The 10,985-nt window shown below is 44.0% G+C and overlaps 1 protein-coding gene and 1 pseudogene across 4 annotated transcripts in view; one reads left to right on the forward strand and one right to left on the reverse strand.

The window, feature by feature from the left end:
• The window catches only part of Nedd4l (NEDD4 like E3 ubiquitin protein ligase), a 364,487-nt gene that overhangs the window by 307,466 nt on the left and 46,036 nt on the right, over positions 1 to 10,985 (reverse strand). Inside the window, exon 1 of one of the 4 annotated variants that reach the window (XM_029557320.1) lies at positions 336 to 409. The exons of the other annotated variants lie outside the window; for them this stretch is intronic. The gene's annotated coding sequence lies outside the window, so the exon portion shown is untranslated. Of the gene's footprint in view, positions 1 to 335; positions 410 to 10,985 lie in introns of those variants that run through there. 4 annotated transcript variants of the gene reach the window in all.
• LOC103751816 lies at positions 178 to 819 on the forward strand (annotated as a pseudogene).

A 10,985-nucleotide genomic window follows, 5' to 3' on the forward strand; every position in this document is an offset into this window, starting at 1 on the left:
CAGAATGGGCTGTAGTTGAGTGAAACAGGAAAGCTGCAAAACACTGAGGAGTGCTGCCATGTAAATAAAAAGGGGAAAAAAAGTTTCTCAAGTTGCCACAGCACAACGTCTGGCTGCACCAGGGTAGGGGTCTGGGCTCTCGAGAGGCCATGCGCTGCACTCTGCTGCCGCCAGCCCCGGCCCCATTGTTTGTGTTTTCTTCAAAATATGGCAAAGGTTCAGGGGAACAATGTAGTGGAGCTGGATAACCCGTCACCTTTCTACAACCCGTTCCAGTTCGAGATCACCTTCGAGTGCATTGAGGACCTGTCTGAAGACTTGGAATGGTAACTTACCTACGTGGGCTCTGCAGAAAGTGAAGAGCATGATCAAGTTTTAGACTCTGTTTTAGTGGGCCCTGTTCCTGCAGGAAGGCGTATGTTTGTATTTAAGGCTGATGCACGTAATCCAGGACTCATTCCAGATGCAGATACAGTAGGAATAACAGTTGTGCTAATTACTTGCACCTATCGGGATCAAGAATTTATTAGAGTTGGCTATTGTGTAAATAATGAATATACTGAAACAGAATTAAGGGAAAATCCACCAGCAAAGCCAGACTTTTCTAAGTTTCAAAGGAACATTTTGGCATCTAATCCCAGAGTTACAAGATTCCATATTAATTGGGAAGATAACATGGAAAAACTGGAAGATGCAGAGAGCAGTAATCCAAATCTAGTCTCATCTTCAACAGATGCATTACCTTCATCGTCAAAGGGATGGTCCAGGTCAGAAAACTCACTCAATGTCATGTTAGAATCCCACATGGACTGCATGTGACCACCTGCCATCCCATTAGTACAAATTAAGCTATTAAAAACAGAACTATTTCCCTGAAATTCCATAAGCACATAGTCAGGACACAATGTGAAGAATTTGTTTAAAAACAACCTGTAGAAAATTTATAAGGAAACTAATATTTGAGCAAATTGTGGAATATAAATACAACTATTTTTAAGTAAAAAAAATTTTTTACTTATTTACTTTTATGTGTATGAGAATATTGCTTGCATGTGTGTAAGTACACCCATGTCATGCCATGCCCACAGAGGTCAGAAGAAAGCATCCAATTCCCCTGGAACTGGAGTTAGGATAGTTGTCAGCCACCATGTTGGTGTTGGGAATCAAACCCAGGTCCTTTGTATGAACAGTCAGTGCTCTTAACCACCATCTCTCCAGCCTGGCAATCACGACTTTTTGTTCTATCTGTACAGATTTTCCTGCTCTAACATTTCATATAAATGACCTTCAAATTGGTGACCTTCTTGTGTGTGGTTACTCAGTACTGTTTTTAAGGCTTATTTATGTGTATATGGTGTTGGTGTCTGTGTGAGTATATGTGCAAGTATGTTTGTGGGTACATGTGCCTGTGTGCACATGCATATGACAGAAGCAGGTCTTGGGGTTCCTCCTCTAACACTTTCCATCTATCCCTTTGAGGCAAGGTCTCTCCCTGAACCTGGGAGATTTCATTTTCTCAGCTAGGCTAGAAGCCAGCAAACCCCAGTGATCCTCCCATCACTGGTCCCCTTGGAGATGGGGTTAGAGGTATGTGCAAAACACTCAGCTTGGTATGTTGCTGCTGCTAGGATCCAAACTCTGGTCCTCATGATTGTGCAGCAAGCACTCATAAACACTGATCCATCTGTCCAACCCCTGGCTTCTTAGTATTATATAATACTTTTAAGTCAGGCTTTATAAGAAAGGCTGTGGTAGGTCACAGATCCTGAAGTGCATCTGTTGCTTATGTACTGATTTGTGGATGGAAGAATTAGCAGAAGTTTGTGTGTTTCATGGAGTTACTCGATCTAGTCAACACACTACACATTCTATAAGCATATGTGAAATTTGAACTGTGTGTTCCCAGAACTGTTACTTCTAAAATAATGCTAATTGATATTTGTACATATTAGAACTGTGCAAAGTGAGAAACATCTATATACGTGGACATTAGGAGTGTGTTATACACACATCCTATATGGAGTATATAGTAATTAATTTGAGGATAAATACCATTGTTAACAATTCACTGGTCACCATCACTACAAAGAAACATACAAGGGTCAGTCTCTGGCTATCACCTTCAGTTCATCCTTGAAGCATCCTCTCAAGCCTCACTGTGTAATTCCAGAGTCACTGCCAGTGCACAAAGGCACAGCCCTCAGTGCAGGAGGCACCTCAATCTTCCTCACTGTAATCTTGAATACCAAACTGCAAGCTGATTTGGGGGATGCCAACAAGGGCTAACAACAGCCATGGTTTGGAACATCTACTATTAAATTTTTATACCAATTTTATTTATTTCAGGTTTTCAAAAGGAAAAAAATGGAGCCAGGGATGATGGTGCACACTTTTAATCCTAGTACTTGGGAGGCAGAGGCAGGCAGGTAGATCTCTGTGAGACTGGGGCCAGCCTGGTCTACACTATTCATTATACATAATATTTTTTATATTTGTTTATTTTTAATTTTATGTGTATGAGTATTTTGCTCATGTATATGTAAGTGTACCTATGCACACAATGCCCGAGGAGTCCAGAAGTGGACATTGAATCCCCTGGAACTGGAGTTAAGGAGTTAGCCACCATGTGGGTGCTGGGAACCAAACATGGGTCCTCTGGAAGAGCAGCCAGCACTCTTAACAACTGAACCATCTCTCCAGTCCCTCATTATACATAATTTTTGCCAGATATTTCAAGGGACCAGTTTTGTGTATTTTCTGGTTCCAATCATGTCTTCAATATGGGGGTTAAAAAGCAACAAGTTTCAGAGAGTGTGCTGTTTCCATTGCTAGAGGGGTGCGTGCGTGTGTGTGTGTGTGTGTGTGTGCGCGTGCGTGTGTGTGTGTGTGTGTGCACGCGTGTGCATGCGTGCATGCCTTTCTAACTAGGACTTCTCAGGGTTATGTTCCTGCAGGCATGTGAGCCACTATTCTCCAAACCATGAACCCTCCTTCCATTACTGCCTTCTGCAAAGTAGGTGGGCTTGTGCAGAAGGGAGAAGATGGTAAGAAGGAAGAAAACTAGATCCTCAACCTTATTTTGAAAAGAAAATTAGCAAAGTTTGAAAAGAAATTGGAAAAAGGAAAACAGAGGAAAGGATTAAAATAAGTTAGAAGTTACACTGACCTAGATAAACCAACCAACCAAGGAGCACAGTACATTGACTCTTGTTTCAAACCTTCCTGGTAACCTGATCAAAATGAGGGGCTCAACAAATGGGTTTTTAACATTTGCTTCTACATTAACTGTTTTAAATTTCATTTCATTGTGAATAATTTACCCACTTTCCATAGCACCTAACATGGCAAAATGAAACAGAAGAAAAACTGTCCATACCAGCTCTTTCCTCTTCTTGACTTACGGCAGATACTGGATATACACTAATCAACAAGGGGAGGCCAAACCCACTGAAGGAGTTGGAAAAGGTGCCCCTCTATCTGTCCTGAAATACAAAGGCACAGATTAGGGATCGAATTAATGAGCACAGTTTTCTTTCTCTCTGGCAGCATTCTGTGATCTCCCTACTGAGGGGAATGCAAAAACCCAATCTGCTCAGGAACAGCAGAAGAGCAACAGTTCCTTGTTCCTCAAATGACACTTGACACAAACCAACCCCAGAAATGCTTATTGGAAACCTCAGCCCTCATTACCCAAAACAAAGACAGGCTCTTTTCAGAACCAGGCACTCCACACACCAAATGCAAATCAAACCAGCAGAACAAAACCCGCATTGAGAAGGCGCAGCTTTCAAGGGCCTTGTTCGAACTTCAGCCATTTCCAGGCCCTGCGGACGACATCACCCTTAGCCATACACAGCTGGTCAGACTGAGCATGCAAGAGGTGACACTCCTGACACTTTGTTACAGAGGGAATGTTGGGGTCCACTGAGCCCCATCTCTGCTTTGTTCCTTTTCCTGAAGATCTCTGTCAAGTTACAAACTGAAGTTTCATCTAAAGAAATAAGATGTGCACTCCCTGCTGATTTTATAAAGCTACAGTCATACTTCCTAATCTAAAACCAAATCTCTCCTTTTTGCTCCCCAAACGGAGCTTCACCCTCCAATATCCATCTCCAATATCCAATTCTGCTATCCATAAAATGGGTAGAGAGAAGACATTGTCCTCAAGTTTCACAGACATCACCACCACAAAGTTTGGGGGTTGTACTAGCTTGTTTTGTTTGGGTTTTTGTTTTAGGCTCTCTTTTTCTCCCAGAAGAAAGACTTGGGAAACTGCAGCCAAGCTGAGTACAGCTCAGGAGGGAGGTCTTCAGGGGTGGAGGGGGTGGCGGTGCCTCAACATGGAAAGGGTCCCCTGATAGCAGTTCTGTGTTGTTTTGATACTGGGGTTTGAGTTCAAGCAAGATTCTGTACAGGTTAAGCATGTGTGTGACCAAGTGTGCTCTAATCCTTGTAACTTCAGGGTCATGATTGGGCAGGAAGAGCACACACAGGTGAGGAGACAGGATGCATCCTTTCAGTTCTGTCCACTAAAGCAACAATTTATCACCTTGGGAAAGTCCCTCCATGGACACTTCTAAGCAGGTGATTTATGATCTTCATTACACCCAGTCATCACTAAGTTACCTCCTAAAACCTTCAGGCCTGATTGACAGTTCAAGGATGTATCCTGCTCACTGAGCCCCCCCCCCCCCCCCCCTGGGCTTTCACTTCCAGTAACCCACAGCTGAAGGACTTCCTTTTAGAAGTCCAAGTATGCACCATCCAAGCTTCCAGGAAATTCAGCTGTCCTCTGGGTCTCAGGAGTCCTTGACATACACTTCTTATCCCCTCCTTCCTGGTCCTGCATTAATGCTTTCTACTTTATGTGCCTACACTTCTATAGAAACTACCTCAGGGCAGAATATAAAGCAAGCAGCAAAAATGGCATCACAAGTATCTTATTTCCTGGGACCTCACCCCCCTATAGAGGAGCTCTTCCCTCTCTCAGCCCCCCCTTTTCCCCTCCCTCTCTTCTCCCCTCCCTCTCTTCATCTTAGGCTCCCACCCAAGATGCACACCACCACGCCTGGCCTTTAGGGCACTGTCTTTGTTTTTTACTGATTTTTGCAAGATTTCATACATCAAAAATAGTGATATTTAAATCTCCTCCCCTATCTACACCCCCTACTACCTCCCACCCAATTTCATGTACTCTAATTCCCTGTGTGTGTCATATAGAGTCATGTTTGTGTCCCCAGATGCCCTCTGTGTGGGTTCATCCACTGGTCCATCCTTCTCACACTTAAACGAGAGGGATTCTCAACCTCCTAGCAGCCATCAGTTGTCAGTAGTTCCTCAGACAGGGTTTTGTTTTTGTTTTGAGACCGGGTCCCACTCTGTGGAATTAAGCTCCCCCCTATGAATCTATAGTGTCTCTCTAAAACAAACTTTCTTTGGCCCATGAATTTCATTCTTTGAATCCATGTGAAGCCCTAGCTTCCTGAGAAAGGATACCTCAAAGATACCCCAGCTTTCCCATAATGCTTATTTCTGGTGTCAGGCCAGGAATCTGAAGGAGCATTGAACACACGGACCAGCATTCCATTTTTCCTGCTTTAGGTTTACATCTTATTTTCTCTCTTCCCACGTTCCCCAGCTACAGGCAGAAGACATGATCTGCTCTATCACCTTTCTTCCTTGCACTTTCCCTCCTCACTAACTCCAAAGGCAGAGGCTCAACAGTACCCTAGCTCCTGGGAACCCCCGCTACATGGAGCTGAACTCTGTCTTCTGTTCCCCCCACACATACTTTCCCCTCTCTCTTTCCCACCTATGAATCTATTAATAAATTTCTCTCTCTAAATCTTAAACTACTTGAAACTAGTTTTCCTGGAACAATTTCCCCGTATTGTGTGTGCTCCATAAGGTCTAGCCACTAGTGTACCCCTGACAGTCTCTCACACACTTCCTAAATCTCAAAACCAAAGAACCATCCTGGCTAAATGTCCCTTACCCACAATGCTTGGGACAAGAAGTGTTTCTAATTTGGGACTTTCCTGGATTTGAGAATCTTTGAAGACACTCTATTGACTGACTATCCCTCATCCAAAAATCTGTTTTCTAAAACGTCCTGAAATCTGAACAGGATGCTCAAGCTGTGTAACAAGTAATAGGCCCCCATGGTATTCAAGGTGGTGGCCCTGTTTTATGCAAAAATTAAAGACTGAATTACAAATTTAACATGGAAACTGTCATGGTAAATGGTCACTTGGTGACACTAAGTATCACTCTTCCCCTCTAACAGAAGAACACTAAGAGAAGAGCTGCTGGCTAGCACGCAAGACAGTCACCAAATGTCAATCATATAGATGAGAATCCAGGCCTGCTTGGTTTCTCCATTTAAAACTATTTTTGGCAAATTTCTAGATAAAACTAAGGGGGGGGCACTCTCCTAGAAATAGGTGGCTTTTTTTTTTAACTTCTGCTAAATGCTTTGTCTATTTATTCATTCATTCACTCATTCATTCTTCATAATATAGCTCAACCTGGCCTCCATCCCATGATCCTCTTAAAAACCTATGGCCTCAACCTCTATGTGCAAATGCTTCCTTTCAATCCCCTCCAGCACTCACATCACCAGATTAGTATGTGAAACCACTTATCTCTGCCTATCCATTTGCAAAGTATCTATCCAGAAGTTAAGGTCCTTGGACTCCATTAGGATAAACCCTTAGATAAGATATCACATTCTGAGTGACTCACTGGGGTAGAGCTTGGAGGATTCCAGTCCCAGTGCTCCAAATGGTAGCAGTTAAGAAGACAGGCCGGGCAGCTCTGACCTCCTGTTCCGGGTGTCCTTCACCAAGCAGAAGGACACTTTGCCTGGTGCTGTATTCAACTAAACAGGGGTTTATTTTAGCTTCTCTGTTTATTTTCTGGGAAATACAATGCTTCCGTACTTGGAACAGCCCCTGTAGCTACCTACAGACTGCACACCCTGTGGCCTGGGGACAGTTCAGAAGAGACACTACATGGCTCTCTCCTTTTCTTAACAGCACTCCACAAGGAACTGGCACTACAATATTATTCTCCACAGTTACTGACAATGCTCTCACTTCTTTGTCCTCAGAATAAAAGGCCCTAGAGCTAGAGGGCTATATCACAGTTCTTGGGAACAAAACAATCCTCATGCATTCTCTTTTTTTCTTTTTGTATTGGAAGGCAGAATTCCAAATGGTTTGCCTCTCAAGATGTCCTGGCTTGCACTGAAATTTTATCAAGTGCTGGTTTTAATGCACAGAAGATCAGAACCTTAAATGGCCAATGTGAAAATCGCAGTGAAGAAAATCTCTCCTGTTATTGCTGCCGCCTGCTAGCCTTCCTCCTGTCAATTTGCCACAGTGATAAAGATTTTGCAAGGCTAAAAAGAACTCGCTCCCAACACACTGCATTCCATGATTTATGGGCCTGCAGGAAAGAGTAATTGTATTTTTCCATTGTAAAGGAAAAAGCCATTACAGTGGGTAGAAGGAGGGAGCTAGTGTCAGAACTTGCTGAGGTTCCCTGTTTCAAAAACTCACAAGGTAGAATCTATAGCCAGGGGGGATTTGCTTTAAATAAGGTAGATCACAGAATGCCTTTAATTGGCAAACCTGCCTGAAAAAGTGATTCTATATCCCAAAGTCATTCAGAGGCATAGCCGCTGACTGGACAGTATCTCTGCACAGATGAAAACATAAATAGAAGAGCCACACTTTACACCCTACCAAAGACTTTTCACTAGGAAGAAACAAGCCCATCCCCCAAAGAGCCCCAAATGTAAAGCATTTGGAATTCCTAAAACCTATAGCCTAAAGCTCCTGGTCATGCAAAGTAAGGTTTTCTGGCAGAATTTAAGGCATGTAGACATACTGGTTTATGTTCAAGTAAAATCCTAGACAAAGGTTCCCATGTGAAACAGAAAAAACTATGGGAATGACTAGAGAGAACTGGCAGTGATGCTCAAGTCTAGTGTCAATCAACACCCAGGACGCCAGCAGGCAAGGATTCCATGGGACCCTAGAGATGGACAGGCTGACCACTGAGCAATGAATGATTCTCTCCCAGTGCTCTGCCGCTCTACCCCTCAGACCATATGAGCCCTGGGAAGCTCTTGGCATTCTAGTGCCACCCACATGCCCTGACCTCCCTACCTCCCTCTATCATGGGAACCCATCACCACTCCCCTTCCCACCTGTGCTTGCAATGCCTTCTCCATCTGCTCACTTCCTACATCTTAGGGTGGGGTAGCAAGATGAAGCAAAAGAATAACAGAGGCTTAGTGAAAAGGATCTAATAATGAGAAAATGTGTGTGTGTGTGTGTGTGTGTGTGTGTGTGTGTGTGCACCTGCCATGTACACCTTGCTAACTGTGGCTCCTTCAGGACTAGCCAGGGTCCATATCATTTTAGATGTGTCCAAACCTGTGTCTCTAGGGTCCCATGCACTCCAAGTTCCTATCAATGCTGCTCAAAACATTTGTAAATGACAAGACTGTGTTGTAATGTCAAAAGGCTGGACCACTCTTGGACCTTTCCAGGGCCAGCACCTAGCACCTAACCCCAACAAAGAACTCCTGAAGAAATCCCTCTGTACCCACTCCACAGCCTCAGTACAAGCATAGTGTATGGATCAGTTAATATTCATGGACAATGGACCCCTCTAGAGCTGAGGGTCCACAGAGCAAAATTCAAGAAGTAAAACAATAGGACTTTCACAATAACTTAACATCAGCATCCAAGGTTAATGTCTACATGAGTAGACATTCAACAAGCCTCTAGAATCTTAGCGACATACCTAGAGCCTTCTACCCAGTCAGTGCAGTAGTTAAGAACATGATAATGAAACATGAACAGAAAGATGCTGGGTGTCTGTTTTCAAACTCACAGGCCATGGCCAGAGCACTCCTGTCACTTTGATGTTTTAAGTGTTTTTGTAGGCACTCGAGGAAGGGAGAACAAATGCGTACAGCCACACATTTTTCTCATGTAACTCTGACATACCCATCTTCAACCTTCTAGACATAGCCCCTATGCAGCCTGGTTCAGTGAGCCATCAGCATGGTAAGAGGAGAGCCATCACCTCCATAGAGATCCCTGAGCAGGGGGACAGCAAGAAGGATGGTAACATGTGATCAAGCACAAGATGATCTTCTGAGCAAGTGAAGGAACATGAGGAGAGGGCCAGGGGAAAGGGGAGCACTGTCCACTGGGCGGGTCGCCAGTCACAGGGAAGATAGGTTACAAAGGCAGGGCTGGGGGTGGCCCATGAGAAAGGCTTTGTAAACTACACCAAGGAAGTGGAACAGCATGAGGAGAGAAGGAGCTCCAACTCTGAGGAACTCTAGACTTGCTCAACCACATAGGTTGGGCCATTCACTCTGTGTGTGTGTGTGTGTGTGTGTGTGTGTGTGTGCGCGCGCGCGCGTCTAGTGGTGGGGATGGAACCCAGGGCCTCAAGCATCTTAGGCAGTTACATTGAGCTGCACCCCCCAACATCCTTACATGGCCTTTTCTCTTGTTTTAAACTCTAGACTTGCTCAACCACGTAGGTTGGGCCATTCACTGTGTGTGTGTGTGTGTGTGTGTGTGTGTGTGTGTGTGTGTGTGCCAGGGTGGGGATGGAGCCCAGGGCCTCAAGCATCTTAGGCAATTACATTGAGCTGCACCCCCCAACATCCTTACATGGCCTTTTCTCTTGTTTTATTACTGCTTTTGAAACAGAGTCTCACTCCATAGCACTGGCTGGCTTGGAACTTTCTATGTAGACCAGGCTGGTCTCAAACTCGGACACCCACCTGACTCTGCTTCTGTCTCCCAATGCTGGGATTAAACTCCGCCACATACCTGGCCCTAAATGTTCTTTTCTAACAATGTAGTGTTGATTTTACACAAATAATCTTTTTAAGTGGTTCCAATTGTGTGAAAGGGACTACCCCCCACTACCCATTTTAGCCTTATTTATCTTCCATGGCCTTCAGACAATACCCTCTGTATGTGGAACAAAGTACTTACAGAACTGATGGGAATTCACTTCCTCCACCATAAACTGAAAGACCCATGACACCCCAGAGTACACTGTCAGGTGACAGGTGAGCACAGGCCACAGGGCAGTCCCAAATATATCACACAAAACTGTCCAGTGAACTTCCCACTGAGAGACAGGAACACACCCTGATGACAGCAGGGTACAGAACCTCCCATGGGTGGGGTGGCAGATTCCCCCCACACACCAGTAGATAACTCTAGTTCCCAGATATTACTGTTTTTCAAGAAAAACCTGCTGTAATCCTAGCTAGCCTGTAGGACAGGGAGAACTCTGAGAGGTCCTTGCTGACTGGCTATGCCAGACTGCTGGGTAAAAATGAGTGGTTAACTTGACTTACCCATTTCTAACAAATATCTTACTGCCATAATATCTACTATTTATTCCATAAATATCTACTTCAAGGAATGCTAGGGAGCTTTTTTGTTTTATTTTGTTTTGGTTTTTGTCATAAGTGTCACTGACATTATTCCTTAATAAAGACATTGTCCACATACTGCTGAAATATTGTTCATAAAGGAATAGATTCATCTTTGCCTTTAGAATCAGGGTCAGGAATTTTTCCCTCTTCAAATATGTGAACCTTAAATTCCACAGAAACTGAACTGGATCCATTTGTGCTACATCTCAAGTGTGAAGATATTCACGTTTTTAAATCTTCTAGACTGAATTTTCTAGACCAAGAAATTTCCAGTCTTCATACCACAGCAAAATTCCTACTCATTCCCATTCATTTCATACATTCCTCATAAAACTTGGCACTTCCCATTCTTAAGTCTCACCAGATAACCCCGTCTACTGTTCCTTCCCTGCCTGTTCACCTGTGACTTCTGGCTATGCCCCTTGGATGCCCTTGGCGTAGATGCCCCACCAGATCCACCCTGTCCTCAATTGAGGACAGTTACTCTGCAACTTCCCTG

The sequence above is a fragment of the Nannospalax galili genome, unplaced genomic scaffold, assembly GCF_000622305.1.
Source record: "Nannospalax galili isolate Female #2095 unplaced genomic scaffold, S.galili_v1.0 scaffold567, whole genome shotgun sequence".
Taxonomy (NCBI): Eukaryota; Metazoa; Chordata; class Mammalia; order Rodentia; family Spalacidae; genus Nannospalax; species Nannospalax galili.